The sequence below is a fragment of the Tribolium madens genome, unplaced genomic scaffold, assembly GCF_015345945.1.
Source record: "Tribolium madens isolate multiple individuals breed KSU strain unplaced genomic scaffold, Tmad_KSU_1.1 Scaffold_20;HRSCAF=117;Tcas5.2_LG4, whole genome shotgun sequence".
Taxonomy (NCBI): Eukaryota; Metazoa; Arthropoda; class Insecta; order Coleoptera; family Tenebrionidae; genus Tribolium; species Tribolium madens.
Window position 1 is genome coordinate 5340481 of NW_025400985.1, and position 23426 is coordinate 5363906.

Below are 23426 nucleotides of genomic sequence, written 5' to 3' on the forward strand. Positions count from 1 at the left end.
TTATGTTGCCCTTAAAATACGCTTCATCTATAAAGTACGTCGTCAATAGCAACGTATCTTATGAGTCTATAAAATGCGCTGATGCATATTTTTTGTCAATTTTGACATTATTTTGACATACTAATTTACAATTATTTCTGAATTTATAAAATTTCTGATCCAATATTAGTGTTGCAAAAATCTTGAAGACAACACGAGTTTTATAGTTTAAAAATCTCAGTCTATTAAATTCGAGCGACCGGAGGTAGCGACCTCGATTTTTAAACTGGTTATAAAATTCTAGTTGTGTTAATAGCTATTTACACCAATTTGAACTGTTAGCTAAATTTGAGCTCGATTATGTAGGGGTCTATCTTGTAAAATAAAATTAAAAATCTCACTCCGTTTGTGGCTTCGCCACAAAAAAATCACTTTTACTCCTAATAACATAATATACTACTACTTAGCAAATCAGTATTATTTTCCTAGCACTTTATTAGTAGCCAGTTGTTAGATATCGCTCGGCGACATTATTCCAACATAACCACCAGGGTGATAAGTTTACTTGCTTCGGGAAATGAAACTAACCGGTTAATCCGGTTTGCCAGCAACTAACACGATGGCTCTTAGTTACAATTTAGAACTGGAATACTTCGCTTTAAGAAGCAAGTTTGTTGAAAGTATGATACCTTCTGTGGAACAATGGCTAATGTCGTAAATTCAGCATATAATAATTAATAAGTATTTTGACTAAAACAACATCTTGTATCATTTTCTATGGCGGGTACGAATCAAATTCTGGTAACTTTGAAAATGTGGAATAATTTGATTCTTTCATATACATATTCTGTGAACTATTAATGGAAGAAGTATTTCACTAGTTTTCCGTCGAATCAGAACTCACTATGTATATAGATCAGCAGGTCTAATGATGATCTTGGCGGAAATTAATCATAGTCAAGTATACAGGATTCGCCAGAACTCGCGCCCCAGAGAAAATTTTCAAGTAAGGTAAGATACCAGGAACATGAAAAAAATGTTTAAAAAATTGTATCTGTCAAAAAAATTTGACATTTATTTTTTGACATTTGACATTTTTGTACATCTATTTAATGATACTGATGATCTTGTATATGTTTTTCTACAATTATTTAGTAAAGGGACAAAAATTTTGACATTAAAAGCCACAAATAGCATTGAACAGAGTTACAATTTAGGATACAGCTTCCTTGTTTTCTTTTTTAATAGCCTATAGCAAAACAACTTGGAAAATTATTTTTCCAACAGAAATAAATAGAGTCAAAGTGCAAACTTTAAACCCTCATAACTCCGAAATTTTTATAGATAATTTTTTTTAACATTTTTTCTATGTTCCTGGTATCTTACCTTATATGGCATTTTTCTCTGGGGCGCGAGTTCTGGCGCACCTGTATGTATACACCGGATTCTGCAGTTGTAAAAAATTTAAATTTTACAAACCCATTTAGCTAAGTAAAATTATTATTAAAAACGATGTTTATAAACTTGGACACTTAACTATATCAACAAGAAAAACCTTGTTCCGAATGTCCAAACATATAATGAACATACCTCTATACGGAGAAGTCAAACATATTCTAATACAGCCTACAATTTCTTAGCGAAAGACATAGGCTTACCAAACACAGGTTCAATGCTTTTGGTTGCTACTATGTCTCATATAGTCTTGTATGCGTATAAAACAAGCATTTTATAAAATGAATAAAATTACAAGTCAATAAAACCTGCACTTTTTTGAATTTCAAACTTCTTTGACAAAAATGTAAATAAACAATTAATTTAGTGCGCTCATAACCTTACAAAGTTACCTGCATAAATTGCTTCCTGACCAAGAGATTCAATGACATATTTCCTGACCTTCTAAAGCTTAGAAAACAGCATATATGTGTTATGTATTACTATAGTGATTGTGAATAAAGTACATTAATTTATATCATTTAAGTATATACAGTGCAATTATTTAATATTACTTGACAAATTTATCATTTTCTTATGTTATTATTATTTTACTCTGCAGGGAACAGAGTTTGGTATGCATTTCTGGAATAAACATCGTTAATCCTTTGATGTCCTTTCGGTCGCATCTGGTATTACCTACATTCTTGCATCGAATTAAAATAGTTGTCTATTTCCTTGATTACTATTATTTTAAGTAATTGAATAATATCAGAATTTGTATATATGTACAAAATTTGTGTAAATTATATACAGGGTGCGTCAGAACTTGCGCTCCAGAGAAAAATGTCAAATGCCGGCGGCATAGGTTGCCAAAAAGTGCAGCCCAAGAAATAACTTTTGCTTGCATAAGAATGTTATTAGACTCCTAAATCCACCAATCCTAGAGGATATATACAGTATGTCCCCGGATTGAGTTTACAAGAGAAGAAAAATATTTATCTTTGTTTTTACGCCAAAACTGCAAAGGAAAAACATTTTTCGCTTCATGTGAAACGAGCAAATCTGTAACTAAAACTTCGTTATTCTTATTCAGTAGAAAGAAAAGTTAATTTATTTTTTTAATTTTGGACTTACAATTATTTTTCTCTGTGTTTTAAATCCCATCACATTAGCGGTTTTACTTTTTTGACAATGATGTCACTTTGACAAATAAGTTTACGCAAATTAAATAACAAAAATGTTTGTGAAAACATAATTTTAATACATGGCAACTCAAAAAACAGCTTTAAGATAAAAAATGCAGTCATTTTTAACAAGAACAATCATTATTCAATTAATTAATTAATTGTCAAAGTAACATCGTTGTCAAAAAAATGAAACCGCTAATGTGATGAGATTTAAACACTAGAGAAAGAAAGTCCGAAATCAAGAAAAAAAGTAAACTTCTCTTCCTACTGAATCAGAATAAAGTTTTAATCACAGATTTGCTCGTTTTAGATAAAGCAAAGAAATATTTTTCTTTTGCAGTTTTGGCGTAAAATCAAAGATTTTTTTTTCTTCTTGTAAACTAAAAGTGACCCACTACAACTGATAATAATTAATACAATAAATTGTCATAATATGTAGACATATTATACAAGAAAAAGTGTAAAATATAAATTATTAGAAATAGGCAACTAAATGATGTAAGAGGAGTTTTTCAATGACTGTAAAGAAAAAGTACAAAAAAGCTGAGACATAGGTGTTTTTTTTAATGTAACACAAGGTTTTATTTCCTCAAAAATTTTGTGTATAATTAATTTTTAAAATAACGTGAGTTTAATTTTAATTTTTTAAAGTCATAATATTTATGTACCAAGGGCATTATTGAATGTTTATGGCCTTCGAAGGCGACAGGTTTGCAAGATCGAGAGCCTCCGGCCCGATCTTTTGTAAGTCGGCAAGGGCTATAGACATAAAATAATGTCATCATGGTATGGACATACACATACACTGGCGGACACGGAATTTTGGACGTTTTGTCGTTTGACTGACATAAAAATGTAAAATGGGCCTTAGGCAACTAACCTCACTTTCGGTTTTTGTAATTTTTATCCTGATAGCTAGAGAAAAAATGACAACAATTGAAAATAATTTATTGAACTTATATAAAAACACGTATTGCTAGCATAATTGTTTCGGAAAATTGAGCTAAAAATAAATTTCAACTAAAACTTTCAAAGCGTGGCTTGACATTTTTTGAACTGACATAAGTTTCACCTGAAGTTAAAAAAAAATAATTTGAAATGTCAAAATAAATATCAAGTGAAGTAAAAAAATACCGGAAGCATTGCAATAAACACTTGTAGATTCAACTTATTCGTATTCGTTAGATTTTATAAGTATTCCTTTTTAAATACCTTCTTATATCCCCAAAAAAGACAGCATAAGCATTGAATGAATAGTGCAGCAATACCTAGGTATTCTTTCGAAATAGAAGAAATATTTGTTTATAGTTAGACCCTAAGTGACAAAATAAGTGTAGGGCTTAGAAAATCCACTAATTATACCCACGAGATAAAAAAAATATGAAAAGAACCATAGTATTTTATAACTTTGAAACAGATTGAGAATAAAATACGCCAACTCACTATAGACTAAATAATAAATACAATTGTTAAAAAAATGATAGGTAACCTACAACACACCTTCTATTTAATCATTAAACATTTTACATACCTATACAAAAAATAAAAAATCCCATAAGTAAAAAAATGTTTTAGTAGGTATATTAAGAAAGTGAAATCATAAATAAATTATAAAAACACTTTTTTAAGTACATGATCAAATATTAATAATAATTCGTAAAATGTAAGTTTTGCCGCCGGATGATCTGTATTAAATTACATCACATTATCTCACAAAAATGAAAATAGAATCAAAATTTAAAACTAAAAGACTGAATCTTGAGTTTGAAATATCACTTCTATATTCAATAGCTAATTTTAATAAGAGTATAATAAAAATCAGCTGATGAAATACTATAGGCATAAACTTAGGTTTAATATGTATTGAGTACTTATAATAGGTATACCTAGTTAGTCGACTTACATTAAAGCGTCGATCAAAGGGGCCAAAAGTTTATATCACCATACCATAAGTCACAAGAAACGAATAAAAATGACAATAAGATAGCACCACGCGATTAAAAATCACAGCGTTTAATCGAAACGAAAGTGTAATCGGAATTATTTAAAGACAATTAAACAATTCTGAAATACTTGATTAGAACTGTTTAGAGTCAATGAGTTGTTAAAGACACGTTCAGTTCCAACCGGTCAAGCAACAACTGTACTGTGTATACAGCACGAGAACAACTGATACTTCAAATCTATCATATGCCTAAAGCTCTACACCTATCTAGGTGTGTACAACTGTCAAAGCTCTCATCGCGTCGACCAATCCCAGGCCAGAGCTTCCGTCTACCTCCAATAACAATGTCGGTAGGCCGAGTCTAAATCATCGATCCAGTATATGAAATTGCTCATTCGCGCGTGATGGGTTTTCACCGCTAAGAGGACGCCACCAGTCTCACTGCTAAACTAGAATCTCGCTTGGGGGAGCTCGCGTCGACTAGGGGAGCGCCATTTCTGAGCGGGTAATCTGATAGCCCGGTTTATTTATAGGTATTTAAGTTGCGTGTTGGACATTTTTGTGGCAGGTAAAAATGTACCGGGATAAAGGTGTTTGTTTACGAATTTGACACTGGCAAGTTGATGTAATTAAAACAGATAGACTTGCCTGAATGCTTCCACTTTTTAACAGGAATGCAGGACGCGACGTAATGTGACAGCGATTTCTAATCTATCAAAGGAGGTCTAATTATGATGAGAATGCTCTATGACTAGTAGAAATAAATGAAACAAGTGATTACATTTTTCAATCTAATTAGAGTGCTTTTTACACATTAACTAGTTAAATTTTGTTACCTAAGAACTTAGGTTACCTTATATGTACAATTGCGGACATGGAATTTTGGACATCAAAGTTATGTCAGTTCAAAAGATGTCAATGTAAGCCACGTTTTATTGTCATTATGATAGTAGTTTGAAACTAAAATTTGAAAGTTTTAGTTGAAATTTATTTTTGGCGTCCATTTTCCGAAACAATAATGCCAGCAATACGTGTGTTTTTATGTAAGTTCAATAAATTATTTTGATTGTTGTCATTTTTTCTCTAGTTGTCAGAATAAAAATTACAAAAACCAAAAGTGAAGTTAGTTGCATAAGGCCCGTTTTACATTTTTATGTCAGTATTCCGTGTCCGCAATTGTGGATAATAAACAGAGTGCTCCATCAAAAACCGTCACACTAAATATCTACAAATTAATGGTTAATGAGCAAATGAGCTTCAAATTGACAAAATCTCTAAATTATTCTTCATATTTAGCTTCAATCACTTTTTTAACCATTTTCACAAATGCGGAGCACCCAGACATCCTTATCTAATTATCTCCCTTCTCATTCATGATGATTTTGTAGGTATTCTTAGCAATTTTTTTGCTACTCCAATATCCATATTTTGATGGTGGTCTTTTCATCACTTTAACTTTTAGGCCACACAACTTGAAGAATTGCTACAACGACACCTTTAGGTATCCTTTAGGTATCCTCATTTTTGTATTTTCTGCAAAGCGTTAATTCTTTTTTTCTTCTTTCTAAAATCGAGGCTTCATCTAAGCCGCTTTTTTGGTGACGTTTAATTTTTTTAAATAAATGTATAAGAAACATAACTGCCAAAGTCCCTTTATTAAAATTACCGTACGAATGAATTTTCCAAAGTTAAAATGCTGTTAAAAAACTAGTTTACAATTTTAAAAGTATCTAAAATAGTCAGAAAAGACTACTTTGAGAACTTTAAATACAATTTTGTCAAAATCTCCAGAAGAACAAAAAGAAACTACCTACCTGTCGTCGCCTATAAGGGTCAAAAAGATCATTTTGGTTAAAATGTTGAACAGTAATTTTCAAAACGTAAACATTCGTGTGTCATTATAAATTGCTGTTAGACAGTGCAAAAACCTCAAGTATAGGTATTTTCACAAAAAGTTTTGAGATTTTTATAAAAAGTCAGTCAGCTACTTTTAAACCTACACATAAGGTGTCTGAAAAAAAAACGTGTGAGTGAGTTCTTAGATCAAAACAGAAAAAAATTCCTATGAGCATATTATACCTATTACCTATGTATGTCTAAAAATGGGGAACTAGAGCTTTCTGTAGATGGCAAATACAGAGTGATAATAAGTCTGACGGAATTGAAAATACAGCCCACAATACATTTGCAAAGTTAACGTGGAAATTTTAGATATCGCATTGTTTGAAAACCCGATTATGAATCCACGATAGCTTTGCTTCCAATAATTTTATTTATCACAACTGACATTAAATTTAGCAAAAAGTCAAAATGTATTCAAACCATGAGAAAACAGATCTGATTCTCATTTATGGCGAATTTGGGAAAAATGCTTTTGCCGTTGAGACTTTGTAAAGACGATGTTTTTTTCTGAATAGAGAAGCTCCAAAAAGGTTTGAATCACTAGAGTGTTTTCCAATGATAGATAGACAAATAACCTTAAAAATTGTGTTTCCTGTCTTGTCAATTTCTTTGTGTCAGTCACACGATAACTATGTTTTATTAATTTTAAAATTCATAATCAAAATCCATGAAGCCTATGCAAATGTATTACTAAACAAACTAAAAAACACATTTTCTCACGTGTTCAACATGCAATTATTTTGTAAACCGGCAAAAAAATTATAAAAGCTACCACAAAAATTAAAAACAAATCTAGACTCTTAATATGACAGAAGAAAAATATAGTTATTTGATTTTTTCAAAATATTTGTTACAGTTGGAGACAAAATTCTTTGGTCGTCACTTTTCTGACACTTTAATGTAATTCAAGCTTTAATGAATGACAATTTCAAATTAATGACAGCTATTATATCTTTCTATCAAAAATATGTACAACTTGTCAACTATGATTGACAGTAGCTAAAAATAAGGTTAACAGTCCTAAAGCATGCTTTACAATTTAATGTCACTCAAGTGACATTGACGACCAAAGTATTTTGTCTCCAACTGTACGTCAAATTAATCAATAAATTGTCAATTTTACAATTTTTAATAATTGGAAAATTCTGAAATTTACTCCTTAAAAATGACATTTTTTTATTTGAGATTGAAAAATCAATCGAGAAGGCAAAAACATATCGCAATATTCGCAATCGTTTATCAAACTATATTTTTTGACCACTGAGCTTCAGAATTTTGTAATTATTAAAAACTGTGACATTGACAATTAATTGATTATTTTGACGTAACAATTATTTTAGAACAATTAAATTAACTTTGTTTCCATTGGTATAGTAACGCAACAATTAACAGATAAATAACACAATTTTAATGGTTCTCTGGTGGCTCAATGTAAATACTTTTAGAGTCAGAAGTAGTTGTAGAAAAAATTGGTTTTCTATAAAGAATTAAAATGTTTTAAAATATGTACCTATATCTAGGTATAAAATTTAAATGCAGAAATTTGCAAAATTTTGTTCTCTATACAACATTAATATGCCTTAAACATTTTCTTCTGTAATAACAGGGTTGTTTTGAAAATAAATTTTGCAATAAACAACCTAGATTTGTGAAGATATATTTATAGGTTATAGGACAATAGGAACAGGATGAAATAAACATTTATATGCAGATAAAAGTGGCGCACATTAGGTAAAGGCCAATCCTACCCGGCGCGCAAATGATGAATAGAGATTAAAGTAACCCTTTATTATCAGGTAAGAAAACAAAACCGGGCACTAGTGATGAATCACCGAAAGCACTGTCAGTCTAAGATTTTCCTTAGAAAAAAATATGCAGATTTTTTTTTTTCTGTAAATTGATTAATTTTCTTCAAAATTTTTTCTTTTACATGTTCCTTTTGTGAAAAACACTGTTTTAACCCTTTATTATCAGGTAAGAAAACAAAACCGCACGCTAGTGATGAATCACCGAAAGCACTGTCAGTCTAAGATTTTGCTTTGAAAAAAATTTGTAAATTTTTGTTTCTGTAAATTGATCAATTTTCTTCAAAATTTTGTTCTTTTACATGTTCCTTTTGTGAAAAACACTATTTTCAAGAAAATTAACACTCGCAGTGAGTTTTTCATACGGATAGGAAGCACTTGTGTTACATATGCTCAGACTCCAGTGTGTCCAGAGTCTTTCGCTGTGCTGTCGCGTTTTAAATAACCCATCTGACCATATAATCTCTAGGACTTTACCTAATGCTCTTGGTGCATAAATAACCAGAAATATGAAAAATAGTAAAGAGAAAAAAGTGAAGTACCTACTTTATTTCACAAATAAATTCTTCAAAATAAGCGTCCTATACGTACAAGAGTGTATCATTTGGAGTATATCGGTTTAATCCTCGTCGGGGAATTAGGCTTCGAGTCTCGGTTTCCCCGCCGAAGAGTGACAATGAATAGGAGAACACGTGAAATTTCTCAACGCGGCTTTGCAGTTAAGTCGTTTGGGAGATACGTTTATGACCCAGATTTAAAATCGAAACAAATTGGGATTAGAGCTCACGGTGATTTGAACAGCACCCCCAAAGCAGTGAATCATAGTCCCGGCCCCGGCGTGTATGTGTGTGCGTCTGCCTCTGCAGATACGGCGACGTCGACGGCGTCCCTGTAATGTGTGCGCTGAGCGTCAACTGGGGAGCGACGCATTCAACTGGACGTAACAGCTGATGTCACTCTTTCCCCTAAATTCAACGCCAGAATTTTCATTAAAATTATTTGTGCTCTTGCAGGGAATGTGATAATTTCATAAAATATGTATTCTGTTTCCTTATCTTTGTTATATTAATGTTTGGTAGGGTTAGAATGCCGCGCTTCCCAAACCAATTTACTCCGCATTTTCACGCACAAAGGTCTTCGGATCCACCTTATCACGAATTATGACACCGACACAGACAGTCAACAAGAAGTATTATTTACCAGCATTTTCCACGATGCACAAGAACCACCAGTGTACGTAAGTGTAAATATACTCTTTAGTATATACAGGGTGTTTCAACTAAGATGTTTATGTTATTTAAATACCAATAAATCTAAAAAAAAATGTCATTGAAACACATATTTTTCTTTTTATATAGAGATAACTTTTTTATACTTATAAAAAAGAATATAAAATATGAGAACATGTATTTAGATTCAAAATAAATAATACTATAATAATATTTATTTATGGTAAGAGTGTGTTAGGTAGCATTTTATCCACGCAAGAATGTTTAAACGCGAGAACATCAGTTCGATACAACGCGACTAACACACGACTGCAATATAACGTTTTATCCACAATCACAGGCCCTAATTATTCCAAACTTAATTAAAAATTAAACTGACATTTAAACGTCACGCCAAATGTGCTTTCGGTTAAACGTAGTAAGCTGTTACGCGGTGCGCTGGTTACTAACAGTGGAATAAAGTTACTTTATTCCACTAGTGGATAAAGTGGTACTTTACACACATCTAAAGTGTGGAATAAAGTCTCTTTATAGAGTGATTGTAGATAAATAAATATTATTTTACCTACATATTATTTTATTTATTTACATTGGGGCTCTTAGAAAAGTCGCCGATGTGTAAGTGTTTTATCACCAATGGGAACAAAAAATAAACGAATTTTTAATTCATTATTATTTATCTTTCTAAATTGTACAGTATACTTCTTGAACTCCATGAGAAGACCTATAGTAAAAAATCTTTAATAAGAGAACAAAATAGTATTTTCCTATACAACCCCAACAGAAAGTAAGTTTTTCTACCCTCCCAAGGAAGTAAAAAGTTTATTCAAAATATCACAATCATAAGTATTTTATTTTTGTCGAGAGATTAGAAAGTATACTAAGACGCTTTACGTCGAGGTTAACCTTATCTTGAGACAGAAATAAAACTTTTTACCGAAGTTTGTATACAATTTATTTATGATATTTATCGTGTAAAAAATTGGAAAGTATGACATTTCAACTTCATTTAACAATCAGGATGGAAAATGGTCACTTCCTTATCAGTTGACATATGTAATATGAATATGACAGTTCCACTTATAACTGAAAACTGATAAAGACTTCCCAACCTGAACTGTCATGTCTTGTTTTTTGAAATTTGATAAATTCTTTATTGGCTTACTGTTCCTTAAGGAGGATGAATGTGAATAAAATAGTATAGAAATAACCTTGGTAGTCGCTGTTTCATCGTACCTCAGCTTATTGTTAATAGCGGTACTGTACGCCTTGGTAATGAAACAAATCTCACTTTAGTATGTAATCTATTATTTCTAGTTTTAACTTGTAATTTAGAAATTTAAAAAAAGTCATTTTTTTTCTTCTACTTTAGATGGATTAAGGTACATTTATTTTGAAGATGATCTCGTACGTGAGACTGTATGTGCAATCATTCCGCATGTCTTACCCTATTTCCGATATGATTAGGGCGCCCAAACCCGCACCGAATCGTAACAAATCCCTCGTTCGTTGTTGGTTCTGAGAAAACTCACACTACTTACTTACCAAATGCTGTTGCCATTACAAATAAAAAAGCTTGCTTTTACGGATTTTAAGGCAAAAAGCATGCTATTTTATACCTACCTATTGGAATTTTTTGATAGATAATTACTATTTTGTACCTATCATAAATACACTGGCGGACACGAAATTTTGGACGATTTATCATTCGACTGACATGACAGTGTAAAACGGGCCTTAGGCAACTAACCTTACTTTCGGTTTTTGTAATCTTTATCCTGATAGCTAGAAAAATAATGACAACAATTTAAAATAATTTTTTGAACTTATATAAAATCACTAATTGCCTGGCATTATTGTTTCGGAAAATAGACGACAAAACAGAATTTCAACTACGAGTAAAACTTTCAAGTTTTAGTTTCAAACGTCAGTTATAATGACAATAAAGCGTGGCTTACATTGACATTTTTTTGAACTGACATAAAATTGATGTCCAAAATTCCGTGTCCGCCACTGTATTAGCATCAAGTAAAATAACATTGTTTCAGTCACAAATTAGAAAAAACAATTTTCAATTGTTGTTCCATCAATTGTATGTACATACATATAAACATATACCTAGCTTTGTAGTTGTATCTATTTTCTTTTATGTGTTAAAATTGATAAAAAACTCGGTTTTTCTACTTTTTTATTGGTGGTATTTTATAACTTTTAAAAAAATAATGAATAGATATTTTTTTAACCAGATTCGGGTAGGTATCTGTATGTTTTTTGTACATACCTACTTACAGTGGTTATAAAAAGTTTCTGAAGAAAATTTTAGTCATTAAATACCTATACCTATACTGAATTTTTCAAAAATTATAAACTCCATATTAATAATAAAATATTTATTTCCACCTTCCACTACTTTTTATTCATAAATTAATTTAATTTTTTTTCATATTTTTTAATCACAATTAGGTATTACATTTTTATTGCCATATTTTTTCATATAATTCTGAGACACCCCGTTATTGTGTAATCAAATATTTAAATGTGGGGTCGAAGTCGACTTTTTGAGCTTTTGCTTGATTTTCAATTACAAAAATGTGTACGGTTACCATCTGGCAAACTCAAAATATTTTTGCCGTAAAAACCAAAAGCAAGGATCTTCTTCAAATCCTACAAACTGTGATTTGTTCGCATATAATTGATAAATTTATAAAATTAAGTTGTAATTAATCAAATTATATGTAATTAATTATTATTCAGTCAGATAATAAAAAATTCGTCTATCACTCGTTTATTAAACTTAAACATCGTGCATAATAGTCATCATTACCTATGCAGGGTGCCGCCTTAGAGAAAAATTCCATGTAAGGTAAGATACTAAGAACATGAAAAAAATGTTAAAAAAATTCTATCTAGAAAAATTTGGAAGTTATGAGACTGTATCATTTATTTTTGTTGGAAAAATAATTTTCAAGATGTTTTTTTGTTGCAGGCTATTAGAAGACGAGAAAAGGAAGCTGTAGGTATCCCACCTAAATTGTAACTTTGTTTAATGTTATTTGTGACTTTTATTAAGAAAATTTTTGTATCTTTACTAAATAATTATAAAAAAAACATATAAGATTATCATTATCATTAAATAGACAAAAAATTTCAAATGTCAAATTTTTTGACAGATAGAATTTTTTTCATGCTCCTACTATCTCATCTTAGGTACTTAAAATTTTTCTCAGTTCTGACGCACCCTGTATGCTCGTTGAATACTACTACCTATTATTAGGTACTGCTATTATTAGGTATATTAGTAGTGTATAAAATACGTTTGCCATTTTGACTTTTATTTAGTAATAAGCAATGTATGTAGATGCATAAATATTAGTTTTTTTTAAATCAATATTATTTTGATTTTATGTGATCAAAAATATAAGCGGAACCACTTATCTCATCGACGGAACAGTCAGCCCCAATTTTTTTCAAAAACATGCTTCTAGAGGAAAGTTAACAATATACAAAAAAAAGATCAAATGTTTATAGGTATAGTCGCACATGAAAATTAAACATCTTTCAAATTTCAAATATGAGCTCCCAGCCCCTCTCTCCCCTACATAATTTGTTCATGACAATTTATGATGGCAAATTAAAATGTGAAATAAAAAAATTCAAAATACATTTTAGACAGCAATTAAGAGGTGTTGGATAAAATTTTGAATGGCACACGTGTGTTTTCATTCGCCCTACGGGCTCCTGGGGAAACCTTTTCTTGCCTGACCTATTTGTAACATAACACACTTGTACCATAATAGTTAATAGTTATTTACTCGCATGTATCAACGAACTAAACAACTATTTTAATCCCGAGAATGTAGGTAATGCCAGAGGCGACCGAAGAAAACCGAGAGCATTTTTATTTTAGGGATTAACGATTTTATTCCAGAGATGCATACAAAATTTTCCTTCCAGCAGAATAAATTAATAATATTATCAGAAAATAATGAATTTGGCAAATACAATATCAAACAATTTGTCAAAATAAATAACTATTATAGCACATTAAAAATAATACAATTGAACAATGTGGTAAAATTTTGTTAAGAACGGTAAAAAAGAATAAAGTAAGGTACATAAAAATCTACATTTTTTTAAATTTTATGAAGATGTACCTACAATGTAATAGTGTTATTGCCTTTTTCTAAATTAAATTTTGTTACCTAAATCCTTTTCTAAATATTATGAATAAGTATAAATCAAGTTGGATAAAAATGAATAAGTATATGAATTTGCAGAATTGCTTTTGTCATTCATACCTAAGAATTTTTAAACAAACACCTGTAACATCTATAAAACCGTTCTTATGATGTTATTGACTATTGACATTTCACAAATCGTCAAACCTCGTAACTCCACTTTTGGTCAAATATGAGATTTTGTAAAAAAAATACTGTATACGGCGATGATAAAAACCAGATAACTCCATTTAATGTTACTTTAATAATATTACCAAAATAAAAAGCCTCTTTTAGGGTTTAGGGTAACGCAATAGAATTTTGTTTTTTTTTTGTTTCCTGTAAAGTTTGTGATTTTGGAGTTACGAGGTTTGATACTTTTAAGGTGACGAAATGCTGTAGTAAAACTCGAATTCGTCACAAATGCACAAAATTTAAGTACCTAGTCTAAAAATACAACTCAAAAAACAACAGATAATCTAGGCTGATGTAAATAATAAATATCTAGGACTTTACACATTTATGTCGTCAGTAGCAGACGAAAAAATTATGCATAGGAGCAGAACACAATACAAATACTCAAACGTGTGCAACGTTCTGTAAATTATTTATTAGATTCACACCCTATTGGATATTTCGTGCTTCACTTGAAAACAGGCCACCGTTATCCCTAATAAACATAAACAGGGTAGCAAATTTCAATGTATACCCGAGTCCCATAAACGTCCATGATTACCGACCATTTGCACCCAGGCAGCATTTATGCAAATCATTTAATTGTTCCTGACATTGACTTTAGCACTAACTAAACTATTTGCTTTCATAAATTTAACATAATAGGTGTCGTGTCTGGCGACCAACATGTGAAGGCGCACTCCAGTCTGCAGATGGGAGGAGTTACCCTTAAATCTATCCTGTCAGGGCGGAACTGGCCAAAACCACGCCTGTACAACACGTGTGTAACATTCGCTCTTACCTAACCGAAATTGTCGCATTTTTCCGGTAACGGATTAGTAAAATAACATCGAAGTGTTGTCATTAATCAGGAAGCAATAAAAAATGACGATTGTTTTCGGCTTGCCGCTTCCTTCGAAGCCTAATGGAGTGTGTAAGTCTGTTATTGATACAATTGAGTTTTTTTTCTGTAAGAGTAAACACGGCGGTAAGTGAGTAAATAAGGTAAGCTTACCGGGAAGAGACGTGAACATCGTCAATGGTTTGTTGAGTGGAGAGTGGATCACTGGCCACCAAATGGAGCGCACCCAAATAAATGAACACCTAATCGAATCACTCACTACTTCACGGTCCCTTTGGACTTCACCTGCTTGCCGATCTGTCGAGATATTTCAGACGATTCGGGTTTTATTGGGTTGCCCGCAAGGGAGATTTATAAATAAACCGAATAAGGACATGATTAAACCTTTGACAGGTTATAAAAAGAAATACTCTTCTGATCAATTTTAAAAATTGTGCCTCATATCCAATTCATACCAACTAAATTACATTATTATTATATTTAAATGAAAACGCTACCCTAAAGTTGATACCATAATTTCAGAGAAATGAAAATCGAAATGTAAATATTTTATTTATGTTATTTTGTACTCACTGTTAAAGAGTGCTTTTATCAACTAATTTTAGTACATAAAGTAGTCTTTTACCGTCTAGTGAAATAAAGTAATTTTTATCTACTGTTTATATTCAAAAAATTCTGGTAGGTGAGTACAAAATAAAACGAAATATTATACACGACGATAAAGATTGTTTATCTACTCGTGAAAAAAGTACACTCGTGATTTCGTCACTCGTAAACTTAACCTTTTCACTCGTAGATAAACAATTTCTTTATCGTCTTGTATAATAAATAACTATTATTTATGCATACGACAAACGTAGGTATTATTTGAAAAAATCACAAACGTAAACTCTAAAGACTGTAAATGGCAACAAGACTGAGCTTTATCCACCTTTTTTATTTCCCAAAAACTTTTCACTGCAAAACATACATTCCGGATTTTCTTCTTCTAGGACCTTCATCATCGGATAGTCAATCATCAAAATCATCATTTTCTCTTAATTCTTCTTCAGAAAAATTGCTAGATAAACTAAGCCTGGTCAAAAATTATATAGTTTTTTATTATTGAATTTACAATGTAAATAGCCTTCTGTTCAATTTCAAAAAAAACATGTCAATGCAGAGTGCCTACAACATGTTGCCTGACTGAGATGAGCGCCCGTAGAAATTATGTCAGGGGGGTCAAAAAAAAAGTCGAAATTAATAATAACAGTTTCATTCGTCTGTTTTGATATCAATCAGTTTGTGATAAAAATGTAAATAATAGTTTCTTATTTCGTTCATGAAAATTTAAGTTGAAACGAGTTTGTCAAAAATCAATTTTTTTTTATAAAATAGCAGCCACTATCGTCCCGAGGAAGGCAACGGCCCCCACTGCCCCCACTGTGAGCGCCCATGCTGACTGTATATTTTAAAAGAAACGAAAATCACTTTATTTAAATGAACACGACAGTTAGAGCGTAACTTGCTTAATACGTAGTACAAAAAAAAATTATGCCAAAAATTTTACCGAAAACAAGGACAAAAAAATTACACTTGAGTGCATGTAAAAAAACCCAAGGTATCAAAAACAAAATTGTCAAATTTAAAAACTGTAGAACTGAAATAAATAAAAAAAATTTTTTTATATTTTTCCGCAAATAGCTATTTTTCTACAGATATTCTCAAAAAAACTTGTAAAAATAATTTTGGTGTTCTATACCTATCCTTAAAGATAGAGGTTTAGCGTCCCAAACTTTTTACTTTTTTAAAAGAAAAATTCTCTACAACTTTGTCCTTGACACTACTTTTTTTTCTTTAATTGTATTTGCAGCGTTTGCAATGGATTGCCTTGGTTTTAAAAAAATGTAAAATATGCTATATTAAACACTGAATAATTAGAAAAGTGCCATTTTTTTGGATTTCTCTTTTTTAAGATACACCTACACACAGAAAATACAGAGTGTCTCTTTTAAAACCTCCTCAGTGAATAAATAGTTTTTTATTATACAAGACGATAAAATTGAATTTTATCTTTGAGAGCAATATGCTCGAAAAATAATGAAAATTTTATCGTCGTGTACAATATAAAATTTTATTCAATCCTCACTAATTTTGTGGTCAACTTGGTCGATATTTATAAATGTCAAAGTAAAATTCATCAATGAAATCTAATGTCAAAGATCGTTAGCAACTAACAACCGCAAATATACAACAATGGATGTATTTTTTATCATCTAGACGATAAAATTTCATTTTAACATGAAAAGAGTAGATAAAATTTAATTTTAGTATAGAGGATTGAATAAAATATTTTTGTTAATAAAAATAAATATGTGTGCACATATTTTTTTAATTACTTATTGATATATTTTTTTTAATTACAATGCCTTGAGTTCAAGTCAAGTAGTGAGCCCCTCAAGAGCATAAAATAGGAAACCCAAATACAAATTGTAAAATTTTTAAGCCTTTTTTGGCAGCTGAAGTAGTAATTTCTTGAAAGATTGAGCGAAAGTATAGATAATAGCAGAAAAAATAACTAACTCGGGATAAAGTACAATTATTTTTTATAAGTAATTTTACCAGAAGATTTAAAAAATGTGTTTTATGTTACAAACGTAAAAAATGCTATCTTGATGAAACGCAATTTTCAATATACATATGCAGGTATTATTATAAGATTCAAAAAATAATAAACACTTATAAATCAAGAGGAAAACGTGTTAAAACAAGATTATTACCCTGCAACATTGAGACATATTTTGCAAAGAGCCTCTCCGTCGTCAGCTCTTTAAAAAAATTCGCTTTTGCCCCGCGAACCGCCACCGTTGCAAGCCGTTATTTACCTCTTCTGCTAGAGCGCATGATGCATGGTGGTGTAAATCAAGAGGTAGTAGATGGTGACTATCCCGTCCATGAGTATAAATCAAGAGGTGCATTATCAGCCTGGTTCAGCACTGGGCGTGGATGTAAACCGAGGGTCTGATTACCGATGATGAATGATCCAGAGCACGAACCCCTAATGCTCCCACAACCTCTTCCACATATTGTCGACACTTTTAAACTCGATCAAAAAAATCGCTTCTCTATCAAAACTTCTTAATTGATTCAATCAGACGTGTTCATTGTAGTTAAATTGTCCTGTTAACCCCTTGAAGACAAAAACAGGTTCGCCACCCTGTAACCAGTACGACAATGTCCGTTTACACCATCAAAAAAGGATAATTCGTGCTAATTTATGAGAAAGTCGAGTGCCGCAGTCCCAACAATAATACCCTTGTTGGTATTTTGTCGCTTTGGCCAAGCAGCTGGGAAAGCTATTGTGTTTTGGGTTTTGTTACTTGTCACCGAGGTGATTACCTATCACCTGAAGTAAAACAATCACAATTCTTGCAAATCTGTCAGAATTTTTGAAATATATTGCCGAATCAATGAATGGACCGCTACACATAAGTTTCACATAAATAACCGGAACCATTGATGGTAGTTTGTACTACCATAGAAAACATGTTCATTGACTTGTTTGTATGAAGTTCTACCTGGATCTCCGGCTGTGGACCGCTATTAATCTTGAGGTGGACGGCCGATTTTCAAGAGCTCTTATGCCCTTATAAATACAGTAATAACACTAATACCCTATTATAATCCCCATAAAAGGAAACAAATTTCACAAATATCTCGCTATTTTTTGCCGATTTCCCATGAAATGCTCGAGACTCGGGCAAGTTCATCGAGTTAATTAACTTCTCTTGTTCGTGTTAAATTTGCCGTCAAACTATGCAAAAATGAGCCGTTGTCGCGTCTATGATCTAGGGAAAAAATAATATCAGACCACAAGACGCGGCAACCTCATGTAATTTAATATGTCGACACTTGATATCGGTTTGTTGCAGTGCGAAGGCATGCATACAGATGCATAGATAACTAGATACTTTATAAAAACCACCTGTTAATTTGGTCGAGGAAAGGAAATATGACAAGCCGACCACCTTGAAGAGAATAAATAAAAAATAACGCACAGTCATGTCGGATTTAGCTCAGATGGTGCCAAATTAAGCGAATCGAACTGCTGATCCTATCTCGGGAGTGGGATCGGATTACGGATAGTTTTTAAATAAAATTGGTGTGGTTGAGTGATTGCTGAACGGCTCAAAAACGAAATAGACGACAGTTCGTTAGGTAATATGTAGTGAATTGAGAGGATTACGAAAGTGTGGACTGTGGACAAGGCGAAGAAGCTTAATCTTCAAGCTAACGACGAAATTATGAAGTCCAGAGTATTAATATCCTCTTACACAACGCAAACCCAGATCAACTGCTAGCAAAAAAATTGGTTTTGTATCAAAAAGGTCAAAACAAATCTTCTAAAATTTTAAAGGCAAATTTTAAACTGGCCTAGGGTATGAGTTGACGTAACAAAATATTTTAACTACGATGGCAAATCAAATAATGTTGCTTTCCCTTTTATAACAAAGAGTGTGTGTTAAGGGTTGAATTTATACTTAATAAGTACCTAAACCTATCATCTGTTTTACATATAAAAGAAAAAGCATTAAAGATTTCTGGGTGTGATTCCTTGAGTCAAAAAAAAAAGAAAAAAGTTCTTCAGGGAGCATTTCCCGACATAGGTCTATAGGAACTTTTTTTCTTATTTTGACATACGAAATCACCTCCTAGAATGTTTAACCTTTTTCCGAACATCCTGTATTTTTTGCAGCGATTCATTGATGTAAGATATTTGATTTAAACAATAAAAGTAAATTCTAAAATTCGTAATTTTTTAATTCTTATTCCACAAAAGATGTTCAAAATTCCATTCATTTATTTTATGGCAATAAGATATACGTACGCCAAACAAATTTTTGTAAAAAATCAAAGTATTTAAAAAAAATTCGACAATTCATATTCATCAGTTGTATCCTAGGGTGTATCTATTATACAATGTTTCCTCAACTATGTGAAACGACTCTTGTAAAAAAAAAATTATTTAAATTTTCATCTTTTGGGGTTTAGCCCTTCTTAGTTAAAGATTTATCTCTAACATTATCTTAGTTTTAAAAAATAAAGTATGCCTTGGAAATTTGCAAAAAATGTATTTTTACATAAAGTGCCTTTTGTGTGGAAAATACAACAAAAGTTATGAAGAAAAGTTGTTTAGAATCAACATTTATACCCCTATACCAAATTTCAAAATCATCGGTCTATAGGTACTTTAATTTTTTCTTTTCAAGATAATTGCTTTTTATACGTCAAAAACTTATTTAGTACCAAATGTAAATTTATTTTATTTGTAATTAAAGAACTGTTAAAAATAAAATTCTTTGAATTGTGAAATAATAAACATAAAAAGATGGAAAAACATAGTTGGCCAATAATTTTGAATTTCGATATACCTACGGGCTTAGATGTTAATTCTAAACAACTTTTTTTATAACTTTTTGTCGTATTTGTCACATCAGAGCTAAACAACTTTTTTATAACTTTTTGTCGTATTTGTCACATCAGAGATACTTTACTCTACAAAAAAAAAGGATTTTTTAAAAATCTCCAAAACATTCTTTATTTTTCGAAACTAAAATTATGTTAGAAATTAGTTTTTAACCAAGGAAGGCTGATCCCAAAAAAAGAAAATTTAAATCAATTTTTTTTTTATTTTTTACAAGAGTCGCCTATTCGGAGACACCTACTTATTAGCAACACTGCGACGTTTCATTTACAGCTGTATATAAATTATTCAATAAGACAAGAAAAATCTGAGTTTCTATTTAAAAAACAGAGTGAATAGGTAACAAACAAAATAATTTTTTGAAAATTACATAATTTGGTGACTTCTAGTTAAAACGTTTGTATAACAAAAAAGCATTAACTCTGCAAAAATCTAAGTTTAGGTTCCTGTAATACTATTGATAGTAAAAAACTGAAATTTTTTTTCAAAACTTTGCACAGAAGTGATGTGTAAAATATTTATGATTTAGATGTTATAAAATACAAAATATTTCATCTGGAATTCCCTAAATATAAATAAATTTAAGTATGCATAAGAAAAGTATATCTTCATATTCATAAAAGCGTATTTTAAGCAGAAATTCTCCATATTTATGAAGCAAAATAAGAGTTAAGTACAGAAGATAACAAAAAACGCAATCCCGTAGTTGGAAATAGGTATTTCTTTTAAATTGGCAATAGGCAATAAATATCAGTAGTTCTGGGGAAATTTCCAGTTTTCATTCTTTAGTGACAGTGTGCAAGTGGCGTGATAGATATGGCGCCACTCTTTACAATCTCGGAGCCTGAGCCAATTCCGTAATTTATTTCAGTAAAAATCCTTCAATTAGATGCAGTTTTCACGATCGGATGTCACTTCGGTGTTAACTTAACTGAACCGATTGACACCTGGTCGTTGTTGGCGGCGGTGGCGGTGGCAGCGGCGGCGGCGGCGTTCGCCTTCCACCTCGCTTCTAATTACGGGTTATTTATGATAGGCGGAGGCGGTCGTTCGTAAGCTCTTGCGTGCTTTTCCTGAGCTCCGTAGCCGATCGCATTAGCCTCCTTATAAATCTTATCGGCGTCTTGCAAGACTGGCTCCAGTAGACTGATTGATCCTGTATATGTGGCTTTATATCTGTCTATAAACAGCCTTCTCGTAAATTAACTGGGATGGATTCGATGAAGGAAATTCATTTTCCACTTGTTTGAGTCGCAAGCGAAGCGAGCACTTCATTTCGCTCTTCTTTGCCTGTTTGTATAAGTTTGTTTAATCACCCGGTCGTTTCCTAGGTATTTATGGCGTGTATATATTTCACTATGGTAGGTATGTTTCCGGGAATTATTACGAAAGCTTGTTTTCCCCGTTTATATACTAACTTTCTGCTCTTCTCTAAACTTCTTAGCGACACTTCACTGGAGATGAGGATTATTGGTTTTGGTCTGGTCTTAAAATGCAATATTTGTCTGCTTAGCAATTACGTGCTGCGACAACCAAATGAGAATTTCTGTTATTCCAATAATTCATATATTCCAATAATCAACATTAATTATTTCAGTGTTGTCACAATGATCATAACAAAAAATAAGAAAAGAGTTTGGGACAAGGATACCTTCAGAATTTATGTAAAATAATTTTGCCAAACTTTATTACGAGTACTATACAGCGTGTCCTAAGTTTTAGGGCCGGCTCAAAAATAAATATTTCTAATTGATTTAAAAAAAAATTTGCTAGTGCAAAAGGTAGAGGATTATATTGACTTCAATTTAGTGCTTTAATATTGTTCAAAAATTTTAGCGTATGGCAGTGAGATCATAAAAACCTAATTTGGAAAAAAAATTCATTTAATTGGAATAATTTCTAATGAAAAAATCCCTTGATTTTTTATAGTAATAATTGTGAAAATACAATAATGCAAAAGTTAATACGTTCTGAGTAATGAATATTTTAATATCCAAAAATCTGAAGGTTCCAATAATTTATGGTTGGGTTTTTGGTAATTGGTGATCATGCCAAAATTTCTTGACAAAAGAAAAAGGTCCGCAATGACATTTATGACGTACCGGAGCTCTATTGTGAAGCCTCCGCACCAATGTCATCATCCCAAACTTGGTCATAAATTAGAGAATTTCCAATTTTCAATATTAAAATGTTAAATACTCAAAATCTATCAAGTTTTACATTATTCAATTTTCACAATTACCATTAGAAAAAATCAAGGAATTTTATCATGTAGAAAAGATTCCAGTTAATTAAAAAAAATTTCTAAATTTGGTTTTTAGTGTCTCACTGAGATATGCTAAAAATTTTGAACAATATCAAAATACTAAATTGAAGTCTATATATAATCCTCTATCGCTTGCACTAGCAAAAAAATTTTTAATCAATTAGAAATATTTATTTTTGGGCCAGCCCTAAAACTTGGGACACGGTTCGCAATGACACTTTTCGGCAGTTCAACACAAACTAAAAATTTTATAATTTGAAAGTTTTTTTTACATCACGTTTTCTAATATGTGTCTCTTTTAATACAAAAATATTATAACTTGGGTAATGAGTTTTTATCAAGGTACAATAATAGTCCAAATTATTTTTATCCAAAAAACTTTATTAAGGTACAGTAAAAATCGCAAAATTGACTTTCAAACGCCAGATTTGCTCAAAAATTTTACAAAAAAAAAACTTGAAAATCAGTATAAAAAAAGGAGAAAGGTGGTAACAAACTGGAAAATCTAAAAAACTTTATTTGAGAAAAAAATATTTTATTAAATATTTTACTAAAACTAACTCTTTAATGAAATGTATCAATATACCGCCTGGACATTTCGTAAAAAAAATGCTTGGAACAGTGATTTCGAGTTTTTTCTTAGTTATGTGAGTTCCTAAGGAAAAACTGAATAATTTTTAATGATTAATGAAAAATAACGCAGTTAATAAATGCTAGGCAGGAAGAATACAACAAAACATGGAAAATTGATATTATGAGATTGAACCCTTTAAATTAAAAAACTGGATGTGTCAACAAATTTCCCCAGATTAAAGCGCTAACGGAAATCAGTTGAACTTAAAAAATGCTCAGACGAGAAAAAGATTATTTCTAACAAGACGGCGATGATTAAAACAGTTGAAAAAATAAGTATGAAAGTGTAAAATTTGATTTTGCTCTAATTTCTCCAAACTACCTTT

At 31.2% G+C, this 23426-nt stretch overlaps 1 protein-coding gene across 3 annotated transcripts in view; it reads right to left on the bottom strand.

The window, feature by feature from the left end:
• LOC123004740 (paired box protein Pax-6-like) overlaps window positions 1–4744 on the bottom strand; it is a 44293-nt gene extending 39549 nt beyond the window's left edge. For all 3 annotated transcript variants that reach the window (XM_044398145.1, XM_044398143.1, XM_044398144.1), the window contains exon 1: window positions 4507–4744. The gene's annotated coding sequence lies outside the window, so the exon portion shown is untranslated. The remainder of the gene's footprint in view (window positions 1–4506) is intronic.
• Window positions 4745–23426: the final 18682 nt, after the last annotated feature.